This window comes from Microcaecilia unicolor, chromosome 4, assembly GCF_901765095.1.
Source record: "Microcaecilia unicolor chromosome 4, aMicUni1.1, whole genome shotgun sequence".
Taxonomy (NCBI): Eukaryota; Metazoa; Chordata; class Amphibia; order Gymnophiona; family Siphonopidae; genus Microcaecilia; species Microcaecilia unicolor.
Window position 1 is genome coordinate 206,714,494 of NC_044034.1, and position 16,682 is coordinate 206,731,175.

Below are 16,682 nucleotides of genomic sequence, written 5' to 3' on the forward strand. Positions count from 1 at the left end.
CATATTTGCCTGACTCTTTAAAGTGAGCCTTTGTCTGCTGTTTAAGAGGTCAAGCATCTGTTTGACTAGCCACAGTCCTAGCTAGTTCTGTGAAGGAAGTTAATAGGTGAAAAGAGGTCAAGAAAGTCTTGATTAATTATAGGTAAATGTAGGACTGGGCTTTCTGAAAGAAATAACAAATTACGTATGTGTGCCATTAAGTAAGACTGGCCCTTGACCCCTTAATGAATGCCAGAACCCAGTTAGTATGAAGTTGACTAGGAATATGAGAATGTCCCTTAGTCCTAAATGAATTTAGTTTAAGCTATAGCTGAGAAATTAATCATAATAAAATGCATTTCACGCTATCCAAAATACTAGGACTAGAGGGCATGAGTTGAAGCTACAGTGTGGTAAATTTAAAACGAATCGGAGAAAATTTTTCTTCACCCAACGTGTAATTAGACTCTGGAATTGTTTGCCGGAGAACGTGGTACGGGCGGTTAGCTTGACGGAGTTTAAAAGGGGTTAGATAGATTCCTAAAGGACAAGTCCATAGACCGCTATTAAATGGACTTGGAAAAATTCCGCATTTTTAGGTATAACTTGTCTGGAATGTTTTTACGTTTGGGGAGCGTGCCAGGTGCCCTTGACCTGGATTAGCCACTGTCGGTGACAGGATGCTGGGCTAGATGGACCTTTGGTCTTCCCAGTATGGCACTACTTATGTACTTAAGTACTTATAAATGTCTGGTCCTGAGAGGCCCCAGGTCATGGGTCAGTTTGAGAAATATTAAACCTATGTAACTGATATTTTTAGAGTATATGTATGGTAATAATTAGTTCAGACAGGGTATTAATCTATTCTTTACCATCTGGAGAGTAAGGGGGGCTAGGAGGGGGCTTAGGACGTATTTAAGTGGGAGCAGAAGCAGCTTACGTCAGAAAGAGAGCAGAAGGAACAGACAGAGAGAAGAGAGCTGAAGGAAGACAGACAGCAGAAGAGAAGCAGCTGAGACAGAAGCCATAACATCCAGAGAGCTGAGTGAGAGAGAAGAGAGCTAGAACTGATGTCCTGCTTTGTTTGCTGGCAATAAAGAAGATTTCTCCCTCACTCTGGTTGTGCTGTTTGACTCCTGAAGTACCACAGATTCTGCTAACAATAGGGGTAATTCATGCATCCATTCCTGCAACATTATCTCCACCCTTCTCCTCCACCGCTAACTCCAGACTCCGTTCCTTCTACCTTGCTGCACCATATGCCTGGAAATACACTTCCTGAGCCGGTACGCCAAGCCTCATCTCTGCCATCTTCAAATCCTAAGCTAAAAACCCATCTCTTCGATGCTGTTTTTAACTCCTAAACCTAACCCTTCAACTGTCCCCTATCCCTGATATGTCCTGTCTGTCCTAACCCTTATCCCTTACTTGTCCTGTCTGTCTGTCATAATTAGATTGTAAGCTCTATCGAGCAGGACTGTCTCTCCATGTTCAAGTGTGAAGCGCTGCGTACGTCCGGTAGCGCTATAGAAATAAGTAGTAGTAGGATCAAAACAGTGTGTTCTGTAAGAGACTAGGATTCAGTTTACAGACACATTAATATATGTTGAATAGATTTGCACCTCTATTGCTTGTAGTTGATTGCACAAACAAGTTATTCTTCTTAGTTGTTGGATGGCTGGAGTATTTTCTTATGAGGCTGATGTATTACTTGGCTGCTTTCACCTATATAGTAGGATCAGCTTTGAGTTTCTGGTGCTAAGGAGAGTAGAAGTATGTTTGGGTGTTGAGTTGTCATGGCTAAAGTTGCTAAGATACAATGTTACCATATTCACATTCTACCATAGTGATCAGAATCTCTTAACTAGAAGCAACTAAAGCTCTCTAGTAAGTTTGGCAGTGCACATAGCCTGTGCACATAAGATTTTCCACTGCTGTAGGGGTTTCTTCATCAAAGATACATGACACTGGATTACTGGGGGAAATTAGGCAGGTAAGAGCTAGCACTGCTTGTTGGAGACAGGTCCAAAAATGTGGTTAAAGTGCCTCTGCTAATATCAATCATAAGTGATTTATATGTCTGGTTTTTGGTTTTCATTCTTAAGGTATTTCTGATTTGGTCAGTCTGGGGTTTCCATGTTTGTCTTTTCACTGCCTAAACTGAAAGAAAAAGAATCTAGAAGCACATATTGGATCGAAGAAAAAAAAAGCAGTTGCATTCATGGATTGCCTAAGGGTATCTGATACCTTGGCATGGTTTTAGAGAAGAATTGATGGACCCCCAGGGACAGCCACAGAAAGCAATGAAGGGATCTCTGAGTGTGTAAAGTATATTATCAAATACTATGTACATCTGTGCAACAGAGGAAGAAGACATACAACAGTATGTGCAATGAGGGGGGGGGGGGGGGGCGACAAGCCACTTTTAGATGTGTTAGTGATAGAAGGAAGTGCAAAAGTGGAATTGTGAGACACATGGGTGAAGGCTGACTTGCTTAACAAACATTTCTATCTGTGTTCATAGCTAAAGGGCCGGGAAAAGGACCTCAAAACACTAACACAAAATAAATGGAGATGTGATAGACCCTGAACATCTGCTCACACTTTCCCATGCACTAAAAAAAAAACTTTTATTTTTTAGCATTGGGGATATGTTTGGGAGGCACAGAGTAGGCATGCCCAGTGCTAATCAGTTAGGGCAGCCACATTGTTGCATGCCTACCAATTAGTGCATGGTTAGCACATGAACCCTTTCCACCTACTAAATACGTGTCAATAAGGACTCACATGCTAATTGCCACGTGCTAATTAGGAAATTAGGACGTGACCATTAATTGAGGAAATGAAAATTGGCCATTTTACAGCTGCACTACAAGTGGCTTCGGTTCACAGGGAAACCCACACGCTAGACACAGTGCAGGCCACATTTTAGTGCAGCTTAGTAAAAGGACTCCTATGTCTGGCAGTGGAAAAAGTTCCTTATTCTACACCCATTGTTAAGGGTGTTTCTGTGGAAACAACATATATATACAGAATTTGAGGTGTGCAAAGTATATTGGAGTGTCCCATCCTGTATAGACCACTCCCACCTAGAAGTGATTAAATTTGCCACTGAATCATTTTAAAGGTAGTTTTTACTGAGTGACTGAAATTTGGCTGGAAGGTAGAAGGCCCCTGAAACATATTGTTGCAGTGTCTTTATAGCCAATTTAAAGTACCCCTCCACCCCCATCCCAAATTAAATGGCCTAGGTAAAGACTCTCTCTGAGATTAAGTGATTAGATATCCATAGCCCTTTAACTTAGTTTGACTTGATGAGTTTATTGCATCTATCAAATTTGCTGAGGCTGAGTGCAACAATTGTGAAGGTGGGCCAAAATTATGAAATTAATTGCCTCACAATATACGTTCAATGAAATCTCTTGATATGTTTAAAAAGCTTTTGAAACATTTTTATTTCAGCAGGCCTTTGGTAACAGTCTGACTTCTGTTAAAAATATCTCTTGAAATTAAATGAGTTTTTTTAATGCAATGCAAATTGTGAATTTTGTGTGATAATTTTAGTTTTGTAATTTGTATTGTTTGCATGTATATACTATGCTATATTTTATTTTTATGTATGTGATTTTTAAAATCTGTTTAGCATCCTCAGATAATGCAGAATAGAAAATTTATAAATAAAAAAATAATAGGGAGGTGAAATTTCTTGATGAAATCAAGGACAGCTTCATGGAACAGCTGGCTCAGGAGCCCACAAGAGAAGGAAAAATACTAGACTTAGTCATTACTGGAGCTCATGATCTGGTGCGGGGGGGGTAACGGTGCGAGGGCCGCTTGATAACAGTGATCATAATATGATCAGTTTTGATATGGCATTGAAGTAAGTGAACTTAGGAAATCAAATACACTAGCGTTTAACTTTAGAAAGGTGATTACGACAAAATGAGAAAAACAGTTAAAAAAAAACTGAAAGGAGCAGCTCACAGGGTTAAAAAACTTGCATCAGGCGTGGATGCTGTTTAAAACACCATCCTGGAGGTACAGGACAAATATATTCCGCATATTAGAAAAAAGGGGAAAAAAAAGACCAAACGTCAGCCGGCGTTGCTAAATAGTAAGGTAAAGGAAGTCAGTAGAACCAAAAAACAATCCTTCAGAAAGTGGAGAAGAGAACCGACTAAAAGTAACAAGATGAAACATAAGGAATGCCAAGCCAAATACAAAGCGGAGATAAGGAGGGCAAAAAGGACTTTGAAAAAAAGTTAACGTTAAAGCAAAAATACATAGTAAATTTTTTTAGATACATTAAAAGCAGGAAGCCGGCTAAAGAATCGGTTGGGCCGCTGGACGAAAATGGGTGTTAAAGGGACGATCAAGGAAGACCAAGCCATAGTGGAGAAATTAAATGAATTCTTTGCTTCGGTCTTCACCGAGGAGGATTTGGGAGGGACACTGGTGCTGGAAAGCGTATTTGAAGCAGGCGAGTCGGAGAAACTAAACGAATTCTCTGTAAACTGGAGGATGTAATGGGTCAGTTCTGCGAACTGAAGAATAGTAAATCACCAGGACCTGATGGTATTCATCCCAGAGTATTAATAGAACTGAAAAATGAATTTGTAGAGCAATCTATCTCTAAAATCGAGTGTGGCACCGGAAGACTGGAGAGTAGCCAATGTTACGCCGATTTTAAAAAAGGTTCCAGAGGAGATCTGGGAAATTTATAGATTGGTGAGTCTGACGTCGGTACTGGGCAAAATGGTAGAGGCTATTATTAAGAATAAAATTACAGAGCACATACAAAAACATAGGCTGATGAGACAAAGTCAGCATGGATTTAGTGAAGGGAAGTCTTGCCTCACCAATCTACTGCATTTTTTGAGGGGGTGAACAAACGTGGACAATGGGGAGCTAGTGGATATTGTGTATCTGGATTTTCAATAGGCATTTGACAAAGTGCCTCATGAAAGACTCCTGAGGAAACTGGAGAGTCATGGGATCGGAGGTAGGGTATTACTACGGATTAAGAACTGGTTGAAAGATAGGAAGCAAAGAGTAGGGTTGAATGGCCAGTATTCTCAGTGGAGAAGGGTAGTTAGTGTGGTCCCTCAGGGGTCTGTGCTGGGACCGCTGCTTTTTAACATATTTATAAATGACCTTAGGATGGGAGTAACTAGTGAGGTAATTAAATTTGCAGATGACACAAAACCTATTCAGGGTCGTCAAGTCGCAGGAGGAGTGTGAAAGATTACAGGAGGACCTCGCGAGACTGGGGGTTGGGCGTCCAAGTGGCAGATGAAGTTCAGTGTTGACAAGTGTAAAGTGATGCATGTGGGTAAGAGGAACCCGAATTCATGTCATGCAAGGTTCCGCTTTAGGAGTCACCGATCTAGAAAAGGGATCTGGGAGTTCATCGTTGATAAGACGTTAAAAACTTCTGCTCAGTGTGCTGCTGCGGCTAAGAAAGCACACAATGTTGAGTATTATTAGGAAAGGGATGGAAAACAAACACGAGGATGTTATTAATGCCGTTGTATCGCTCCATGGTGCGACCGCACCTCGAGTATTGTGTCTAATTTCTGGTCGCCGCATCTCAAAAAAGATATAATGGAATTAGAGAAGGTGCAGAGAAGGGTGATAAAAATTATAAAGGGAATGGAACGACTTCCCTATGAGGAAAGGCTGAGAAGGTTAGGGCTCTTCACCTTGTAGAAAAGGTGGCTGAGGGGTGATATGAAAGAAGTCTACAAGATAATGAGCGGATTAGAGCGAACAGATGTGAAGCGTTTGTTTACACTTCAAACAACAACAAAACCAGGGGCCACAAGATGAAGCTAGAATATGGTAGATTTAAAACAAATAGGAGAAAGTTTTTCTTTACTCAGCGGTGTAGTTAGACTCTAGAACTTGTTGCCGGAGAATGTAGTGACAGCAGCTGGCCTTATGGAATTTAAAGGAGGTTTGGGACAGATTCCTGAGGGAAAAGTCCATTGAACATTATTAAAAAAAAATTTTTTTTTTTTTTTTGGGGGGGTTTGCCAGGTTCTTGAAGCCTGGATTGGCCGCTGTCAGAGACAGGATGCTGGGCTTGATGGATCCTTGGTCTTTTCCCAATATGTGGTGCTTATGTACTTATGTAAATACATGTATATTGAAACATAGAAACTGATGGCAGATAAAGGCCATATGACCCATCCAGTCTGCCCATCCTCTGTAACCCCTAACTCTTCCTTTTCCTAAGTGATCCCACATGCTTATCTCATGCCTTTTTAATTCTGGAACAGTTCTTGACTCCACAACCTCCTCCAGGAGACCATTTCATGTCTCCACCACCCTTTTTGTGAAATAGTACTTCCTTAGATTACTCTTAAGCCTATTCCTTCTTAACTTCATTATATGCCCCCTCATTCCAGAGCATTCCTTCAGTTGAAAAAGGCTCTCTTCCTGAACATAAAGCCCTTGAGATATTTAAACATCTCTATCATGTCTCCTCTCTCCCTCCTCTCTTCCAGCGTATACATGTTGAGGTTCATAAGCCTGTCTCTATAATTTTTGCATTCAAGACCGCATATAAAATTTGTAGCCGCCCTCTGGACGACTCCACCCTGTTTATATCTTTCCGTAGGTGCGGTCTCCAGAACTGCATGCAGTACTCCAAATGGGGCCTCACTAGAGACTTATACAATGGCACTATCACCTCCTTTTTCCTGCTGGCATGCCTCTCTTTATGCACCCAAACATCCTTCTGGCTTTGGACCGTTGCTTTTTCTACCTGTTTGGATGCTTTAAGGTCATCAGACACAATCACCTGCAAGTCTCGCTCTTCCTTCATACACTGAAGCACTTCACCCCCTATACTGTACCGTTCCCTCGGATTCTTGCGGACCCAGAGCAAGACCCTACATTTTTTGGGATTAAACCTTAGTTGTCAAATATTGGTCCATTCCTCCAGTTTCACTAGGTCCTTCCTCATGTCATTCATGCCCCTCTAGGGTGTCCACCTGTGCAGAGTTTGGTATCATCCACAAAGAGACAAATTAAAATTCAATGCGAAGAAATGCAAGTGATGCATTTAGGGAGTAGAAACCCACGAGAGAGACTTATGTGTAGGCGGGGAGAGTCTGATAGGTACTGAGGGGGAGAGGGATCTTGGGTGTGATAGTATCCGAGGATCTTGAAGGCGACGAAACAGTGTGACAGGGCGGTGGGCCGTAGCGGAAGGTTGCTAGGCTGTATAGAGAGAGGTTGTGATCAGCAGAAGAAAGGAAGTGTTGATGCCCCTGTACAAGTCGTTGGTTGAGGCCCCACCTGGAGTATTGTGTTCAGTTTTGGAGGCCGTACCTTGCGAAGGATGTTAAAAAAATGGAAGCGGTGCAAAGAAAAAGCTACGAGAATGGTATGGGATTTGCGTTCCAAGACGTATGACCAAAGACTTGCTGACCTGAACATGTATACCCTGGAGGAAAGGAGGAAACAGGGGTGATATGATACAGACGTTCAAATACTTGAAAGGTATTAATCCGCAAAAAAATCTTTTCCGGAATGGAAGGGCGGTAGAACGAGAGGACATGAAATGAGATGAAGGGGGGCAGACTCAAAAAGATGTCGGGAAGTATTTTTCACGGAGAGGGTGGTGGATGCTTGGAAATGCCCTCCCGCGGGAGGTGGTGGAGATGAAAACAGTAACGGAATTCAAACATGCGTGGGATATGCATAAAGGAATCCTGTGCAGCAGAATGGATCCTCAGAAGCTAGCTGAAATTGGGTGGCGGAGCAGGTGGGGGGAAGAGGGGTTGGTGGTTGGAGGCTAGGATAGGGGAGGGCAGACTTGTACGGTCTGTACCAGAGCCGGTGATGGGAGACGGGACTGGTGGTTGGGAGGCAGGAAATACTGCTGGGCAGACTTATACGGTCTGTGCCCTGAAAAAGACAGGTACAAATTCAAGATATGAGTTTATCTTGGCAGACTAGAGGACCATGCAGGTCTTTTTTCTGCCGTCATCTACTATGTTACTATGTTACCATAGACCGTTATTAAATGGACTTGGGGAAAATCCACTATTTCTGGGATAAGCAGTATAAAATGTTTTGTACATTTTTGGATCTTGCCGGGTATTGTGACCTGGATTGGCCACTGTTGGGAACAGGATGCTAGGCTCAATGGACCTTTGGGTCTTTCCCAGTATGGCAATACTTATGTCTTATGTCAGCCTTCCGCAATATTGCTCACAAAGCGTTAAAAGAGCCAGCCCTAGGACCGATCCCTGCGGTACTCCACTGACAACATCCTTTTTCTTCAGAGCAAGCTCCATTTACACTACCCTCTGTCTCCTTCAACCAATTTTTAAACCTATCAGTTACTCTAGGTCCCATTACCGAGGGCACCAATCTATTTATCAGTCGCCTGTGCAGAACTGTGTCAAAGGCTTTGCTGAAAACCAAGTATACAACATCAAGCGCCCCTCCCATGTCCAACTGTTGGTCACCCAGTTGAAGAAGACAGATTTGACTGACACGACCTGCCACTAGTGAAGCCATGCTGCCTCGGGTCCCGCATTCCATTTAGTTCAAGAAATGTCACAATCTTCCTCTTTAGAAGCGTTTCCATTAGCTTCTCACCACTGAGATCAGATTGGACAGGTCTGTAATTCCCAACCTCCTCCTTCCACTCTTGTGCAAAGCAACCACATCCGCCTTCTCCAGGCCACCGGGACCACTCCAGTTTCTAAGGAAGCATTGAAGAGGTCCATCAGTGGAGTTCCTGAGCACCCTCGGATGTATCCCATCTGGCCCCATCACTCCGTCTGGGAACATGTTATGGCATACTACTTAATGGCAGGTACGCATGTACTGTATGTTTAAGCATGTGCATACTTTCCCCTTAGAAAATTAGTATAACCTAAGCACACACAACTGCCTCCAGTTTAGGAAACATGTTATATAATCTCCCCAAAGTGTCTGGCAGTGGAGTGAGGTTGTGTTGCCCTTATTGAGGTGACACCACTCATCTTTTCCATGGTTATTTGCAAAAGAGAATATTAATGTGCCTTGTTTTCAGGGAAATTTCTCTGGATGTATCTTCTATTGCATTTGTACAGAGGGGGCATAATCGAACTGGGCGCCCATCGTTACAGGTGCCCCGGCGAAGGGCGGGGCATCCCATATTATCAAAACAAGATGGGTGTCCATCTTTCATTTAGATTTTGTCCTTCCCTAACTCATCACAATGTTACCCATAATCGTATTGTAACAAATTGTACTTCCATCATTCACAATGTATTGTAAGCCACACTGAGCCCGCAAATAGGTGGGAAAATGTGGGATACAAATGCAATAAATAAATAAAATAAATAAATAAATAAATGTGGGTCGAGGTCGGCCAAATCTCAACATTTTAGGTCGACCGAAATTTTGAGATTCGCCACCTTAGAGATGGGCGGCCTCGGTTTCGCCTATAATGCAAACCGAGGACGCCCATCTCAAAAAATGAACCAAATTCAAGGCTTTTGGTCATGGGAGGAGCCAGCATTGGTAGGGCACTGGTCCCCCTCACATGCCACGACACCAACCGGTGCACCCTAGGGGCCTCTGCAGTGGACATCCAAATTGCTTCCAGCTGCATAGCTCCCTTACCTTGTGTGCTGAGCCCCCCAAAACCCACTACCCACAACTCTACACCACTACCACAGCCCTTAGGGATGAAGGGGGGCACCTACATGTGGGTACAATGGTTTTTGGGTCAGTTTTGGAGGGCTCACATTTACCACCACAAAGTGTAACAGGTGGGGGGGGGGGGTGCCTGGGTCCACCTGTCTGAAGTGCACTGCACCCACTAAAAACTGCTCCAGGGGACTTGCATACTGCTGTGATGGAGCTGGGTGATATTTGAGGCTGGCATAGAGGCTGGCAAAAAATGTTTTTTAAATTGCTTTTTTTTTGGGTGGGAGGGGGTGGTGACCACTTGGGGGAGTAAGGGGGAGGTCATCCTCGATTCCCTCCGGCTGGTCATCTGGTCAGTTTCGGGCACCTTTTTGAGGCTTGGTCGTGAAACAAAAGGGACCAAGTAAAGTCGACCAAATGGCTCGTCAGAGACCCCTTCTTTTTTCCATTATCAGCCAAGGATGGCCATCTCTTAACCACGCCCCGTCCCGCCTTCGGTACACTGGCGACACGCCCCCTTGTACTTTGGCCGTCCCCATGACGGAAAGCAGTTGAGGGTGGGCCAAAATCAGCTTTCGATTATAATGCAATTGGCCGGCCCTGAGAGAAGGACTCCATCTCCCGATTGTGTCGGAAGATGGGCGCCCTTCTCTTTAGAAAATGAGCTGGATGGACTCCAGATTTCACTCCCATGTAGCAGATAGCTTGAATGAGGTTATTCAATATTGTATAATTGTGAGTTTTTACTGGTGGGCTCAAACTAATGTATTTTATAGCCTATTTAAAGGTGGGGGATGGATACAATGTGTGGAAATGTCAGTTTGACTTACCGCCTCCATATGTAGGTTGCCCCCCCCCCCCCCCATTGCTTTCCCAATTCTTTTGTCTAGAGATGCACTGTTTCCATAGTGGCTGAATCATTTATTGTTTTATACTTCCAGGATAAAAATAAGTCCTGTTGGTTCACATTATAAAAGCAGAAAAATAACTCCGAATAGGAAGAAAGAAAGAAAGAAAGAAACAAACACATTTTTAAAAGACACCCAATCATGCAACAAAGTACATCAAATACTATGAATCATCAGGTACACTCCACTAGTCTCCATTCCTCACCTCCTTATTCAATCCTAAGTGCCATAAACACAAACAAAAATATGAGTCTTTAATACAATTTTAAATTTTTTCAATAAAGTCAGCATGAGTGGGAATCTGTAGCTACTCCACAACATAGGGCTCACCAAAAAAAAAAAATGCGTTTGCCTGTCTGATTCCTTTCGGTCTTACAAGAGAAGGTTACACAAACCTGTGATCTGGCCTGATGAGCAAAGTAATCTACCAGGAATATAGGGAGCCACAAATGTGGTATGATAAGATGGAGTATTTTCATATATCATCACTACATGTATAGTAACATAGTAATATAGTAGATGACGACAGATAAAGACCTGTACGGTCCATCTAGTCTGCCCAACAAGATAAACTGGTATGTCATACTTCATATGTATACCTGGTCTTTATTTGTCCTTGCCAATTTTCAGGGCATAGACCATAGACATCTGCCCAGCACTGTCCCTGTCTCCAACTTCTGAAACTGAAGCTGAATCTGTCCAGCCACGATCAGAGCACATACCGTAAAAGTTTGCCCAATACTAGCTTTGCTTCCCAGTTACCGGTGTTGCTTCCTAATCTCTGCTAAGCTTCTTTGGACCCATTCCCTTCTAAACAGGATTCCTTTGTGTTTATCCCACACATTTTTGAATTCTGTTATCATTTTCATCTCTACCACCTCCTGCGGGAGGGCAAATCCAGGTACATACCACCCTTTCCATGAAAAAAATACTTCTGACATTATGCCTGAGCCTGCCCCCTTTCAGCCTCAATTCATGTTCTCTAGTTCTAGCACCTTCCTGTCTCAGGAAAAGGTTTATTTGCAAGATTAATATCTTTCAAATATTTGAACATATGTATCATATCACCCCTGCTTCTCCTTTCCTCCAGGGTATACATGTTCAGGTCAGTAAGTCTGTCCTTGTACATCTTGCAACACAAATCCCATACCACTTTCATCACTTTTCTTTGCATTGCTTCGAGTCTTTTTACATCCTTAGTAAGATACAGCCTCCAAAACTGAACACAATTCTCCAAGTGGGGACTAACCAATGACTTGTAGAGGGGGCATCAACACCTCCTTTCTTCAACCCCTCTCTATGCAGCCTAGCATCCTTCTGGCTATGGCCACTGTCTTATTGCATTGTTTTGTCACCTTGAGATTCCTCAAGACACCCATCACCCCAAGGTCAGTCTTCTAAACCGAGCTTATCAATCTCTCCCTTCCTGTCTGGCACAACTCTTTTGGATTTCTTCACCTCATGGGCATTACTCTGGACTTCCTGGCATTAATTTTAACTGCCAGACCCTTGACATCTTCCAATGTTTGGAGATCGCTTCTCATAGTTTCTACTCCCTCCAGGGTATCCTCTCTGTTGGCTATCGTTGAGTCAGATGCAAAAGGCAAACGTTTTCCTTCCAATCCTTCAGTAATGTCGCTCACAAATATATTTCTTCCAATGTTGAGAGCGCTTCTCATAGTTTTCTACTCCCTCCAGGGTATCCTCTCTGTTGGCTATCTTTGAGTCAGATGCAAAAAGGCAAACTTTTCCTTCCAATCCTTCAGTAATGTCTCTCACAATATAATTAGACAGAATCAGCCCCAGCACCGACCCCTCAGAGCATTAGAGAGATTTTTGGTGACCGTAGAGACATATATTTATCCGTGGCCACTAACTTAAATCCCTTTGGTTCTGGTTGTTTTTATTTTTGGGTGGAAAACAAACAAGCAGATTCAGTATAATATCCAAAAAAACTTTATTGAAGATACCGTGTATAAGACAATGCCCGATACAGGCCGTGTTTCACCCAATGATAGGGCTGCATCAGGGGCTAGTCTGTATCTTTCTCAAATAAGAGCGGTATCAAATAATATAACAGGACAAGGAATTTGCTTCATAAAAAACCAGCATGAGCAGCTCAAAATAGCATATCCTGCAGACTATTATCCATTATCATGGTGTCACGCAGGATATGTTATTTTGAGCTGCTCATGCTGTTTTTTTTATGAAGCAAATTCCTTGTATCCTTGTCCTGTTATATTATTGAGAAAGATACAGACTAGCCCCTGACGCACCCCTATCGTTGGGCGAAACACGGCCTGTTTCGGGCATTTGTCTTATACACGGTATCTTCAATAAAGTTTTTTGGGGATATTATACTGATCTGCTGTTTGTTTTCCACGTTGGATTTGCAGATTGGTTGCCTTGCTGTTTTCTGGGACCCTGTTTTTTATTTTTGTACACTGCCATGGGCCTTTTATGAATATGTGGTTAGAATATAAAGAATAAATAACTGTACTCTTATTTGGATATGATACATTATGTTTATTGCATTGTTAAGTGTGACAAAATAGAGGATTTATGTGCTGCCTGATAAAACTTTCCATGCAATCTTTGAACTGACAGGCAGGTGGCAGCCTAAAACCTATCCTCTAGGCTTGCTTGTAGGTTTTTTTGCACCTGCAAAACTGTAACTCAGAGAGAGTCCTGACTATAGACATAGGTTGACTATTTAATTTGGGTGGGGTGGAAGGGTACTTTAAATTGGCTATAAAGACACTGCAATAAAATGTTTGAGGGCCCTTCTACCTCCCTGCCAATTTCAATCACTCAGCAAAAACTACTTTTAAAATGATTTAATCATTTCTAGGTGGGAGTGAAGTCTGGGTTCTATACAGGATGGGACAGAACTCCAATATACCTCTCACACCTCAAATTCTGTACATATACGTTGTGTTCCCAGAAACACCCTTAACAATGGGTGCAGAATAAGGAACTTCCTCCACTGCCAGACATAGGGGCGCTTTTACTAAGCTGCGCTAAAAGGTGGCCTGCACTATGACTAGCGTGTGGGTTTCCCTGTGTGCTGAGGCCACTTTTAGCGCAGCTGTAAAATGGCCAATTTTTATTTCCTCAATTAGTGGCCATGTGCTAATTTCCCTTATGACATTTATTTAGTAGGTGGAGAGGGCTCATGCGCTAACTATGCACTAATTGGCAGGTTGCGACATGTGGCTGTGCTGATTCTCCGAGGACAAGGAGGCTGGACATCACCACACATGGGTCGTTGTCCGCGACGGCCCAGGAGCTCCGGAAATTAAAAAATACTTCTAGAAGCAGCGCGACGGGTGCGGGGACAACGCACCGTGCATGCGCGAGTGACTTCCTGCCCGCGATGCCCACGCGCTTATCTCAGTTTCCATTTTCTGCTTCGCGAAGAAGGGTTGTTTTTCTGCTGCTCCTCACTTTGTTTGGGCCCAGGAGATGTTTTAGCTTCGCGTTTACGCGCTCCGGTTCTTCTTTTTGCCCTTTTTTTCTTCTTAGTCGAAAAAAAAACCCCCATTCTTATTTTTATTGTTTTTTCGACTTGGTAAGTTTTCTTTCTCCCATCGGCGGCGGTCACCTTTAGGCTGCCCGGTCGAGTACCTTCCTTTTTTGTGCCTTTTCATCGGCACCATTGAGCCGTTTGATTTTTCGTCCGCTATTTTTCCTCCCATGTCATCGAGGACTCCCAGCGGCTTCAAACGCTGTTCCCGCTGCAACCGGACCATCTCGTCGACCGATCCTCACACTTGGTTTCTCCAGTGCCTCAGGCCCAACCATTTACCTGCTTCATGTAAGCTTTGTAAATTAATGAAAAAGCGGACCCAGGTGTCTCGAGAGGCTCAGCGTGAGAAGCTTTTTCCAGATCGGTCCGGACCTTCAACGTTGGCATCGACATTGGTACCGAGGTCGACGGCATCGAGATCGGCGTCGAGGGAAGCGACATCGAGAGTCCAGGTAATGGCTGCAGAGAGACCTGTTACCGCTGGGAGCAGCGAGGCATTGAGTGGGTCTCCACCCGTCTTGAGGCCTACTGCTATGCAGGCCCCCCGGGACCACTCTGAGTCGGACCTGGCCCCGAAGAGGCGTGGGGGTTCCACGTCCTCTTCATCGGTACCGAGGAGTGTCGATGATGGGCGTTGGGCGCAGGCTAAGAAGCGTCACCATCAATCTCCCTCCCGTCACGGTACCGAGAGCTCCAGGGAGCCGAGGGAGTCGGCACCCGAGAAGCGTCGGCACCGGGTACCGCTTGCGGTGCCTGAGCCGGCTGCCACCCGGGTGGACTGTCCCTCGACATCGGTGGAGGAAGCTTCGCCGGAGTCCAGGCAGGGGTCTACTTCGGTCTGCTCTTTGAGAGCTATTGTCCGATACTGAACAGGTGCGCTCATGGAGTGAGGAGGAAGACCCCAGATATTTTTCGGAGGAAGATTCTCAGGGGCTTCTGTCTGATCCCACTCCACCTACTGAGGTTAGGCAATCTCCACCTGAGTGTCTCTCCTTTTCATCTTTTGTGGGGGAAATGTCTAGGGACATTCCTTTTCCCACGGAGGCTGTGGATGAGCCCAGGGCCGAGATGTTCGAGGTCCTGGATTATCCTTCTCCACCAAAGAGGTTGTAATGGCCCCCCTGCACAATACACTCAGGGAAGTGATGTTGCGGAATTGGTCTTGCCCTCTATCTAATTCAGTTGTCAACAAGAAGTCCGAGTCCCAGTACAGAGTCCATGGTGAGCCTGTGATGGTGAAGGCCCAACTTCCTCACGATTCCATGGTGGTGGACTCTGCTCTCAGAAGATCCAAGAGTACTAGGGACTATGCTTCGGCGCCCCAGGGCAGAGAGTCTAGGACCTTGGATTCTTTTGGGAGGCGTACGTATCAGGCCGGAATGCTCGCCGCCAAGATTCAAACATACCAGCTGTCTACCAGCATCCACTTACGGAACTCGATAAAGCAACTGTCCAGTTTAGTTGAAGCTCTTCCTCCTGAGCTTGCCGAGCCTTTTCACCAGGTGGTCAGGCAGCAGAAGGCGTGTCGCAAATTCCTGGCCAGGGGAGCTTTTGATTCTTTTGACGCTGCATCCCGGGCGGCTGCTCAAGGTATTGTGATGCGCAGACTCCCCTGGCTGCGTGTCTCGGACCTGGATCAGAAGACCCAGCACCCTATGGCGGATGTTCCTTGCTGGGGGGAACAATCTCTTTGGAGAGAAGGTTGAGGATATGGTTGATTCCCTCAAAAAGCATCATGATGCTATGGATTCTCTTGCCTGCCGGATGCTTTCTGCTACTACCTCCTCCTCTAGGAGGTTTTTTGGAGGGAGGCGGAGTGCTCCCTATTCCTCTGGCAGGCGTAGGTACACTCCTGCCTCCAGACAGCCTGTTCAGGCTCGGCCCCAGCAACCCCGCTCTCGTCAGCGACGTGCGCCTCAGGCCCCTGCGGCTCCCCAGCAAAAGCAGGGACGCGCTTTTGACTGGCTCCAGAGAAGCATAGCCGACATCAAGGTATTGGTGCCGGACGATCTTCCTGTCGGACGGAGGCTTATATTTTTTCACCAAAGGTGGCCTCTGATAACCTCCGACAGGTGGGTTCTTCAAATAGTCCGGTCCAGATACGCTCTCAATCTGGAATCAATACCTCCAAATTGTCCACCGGGAGCTCAATCCTTCAGTTCCCACCACAAGCAGGTAGTTGCAGAGGAACTCTCCGCCCTTCTCAGCGCCAATGCGGTCGAGCCCATTCCACCCAGGCAAGAAGGGCTGGGATTCTAATCCAGGTACTTCCTTGTGGAAAAGAAAACAGGGGGGATGCGTCCCATCCTAGACCTAAGGGGCCTGAACAAATTCCTGGTCCGAGAAAAGTTCAGGATGCTTTCCCTAGGCACCCTTCTCCCCATGATTCAGGAAAATGACTGGCTATGCTCACTGGACTTGAAGGACGCCTACACTCACATCTCTGTGCTTCCAGCTCACAGGCAGTATCTCAGGTTTCGCTTGGGAACTCAGCATTTTCAGTACTGCGTACTGCCCTTTGGTCTTGCATCTGCGCCCAGGGTATTCACAAAATGCTTGGCAATTGTCACAGCATCGCTACGCAGACTGGGAGTGCATGTGTTCCCTTA

The 16,682-nt window shown here is 44.8% G+C and overlaps 1 protein-coding gene across 2 annotated transcripts in view; it reads left to right on the forward strand.

Annotated features, from left to right (window-relative positions):
- The first annotated feature begins 1,866 nt into the window (after positions 1 to 1,866).
- Positions 1,867 to 16,682, forward strand: part of PPP1R32 (protein phosphatase 1 regulatory subunit 32) — a 107,191-nt gene continuing 92,375 nt past the window's right edge. For both annotated transcript variants that reach the window (XM_030201167.1, XM_030201169.1), the window contains exon 1: positions 1,867 to 1,972. The gene's annotated coding sequence lies outside the window, so the exon portion shown is untranslated. The remainder of the gene's footprint in view (positions 1,973 to 16,682) is intronic.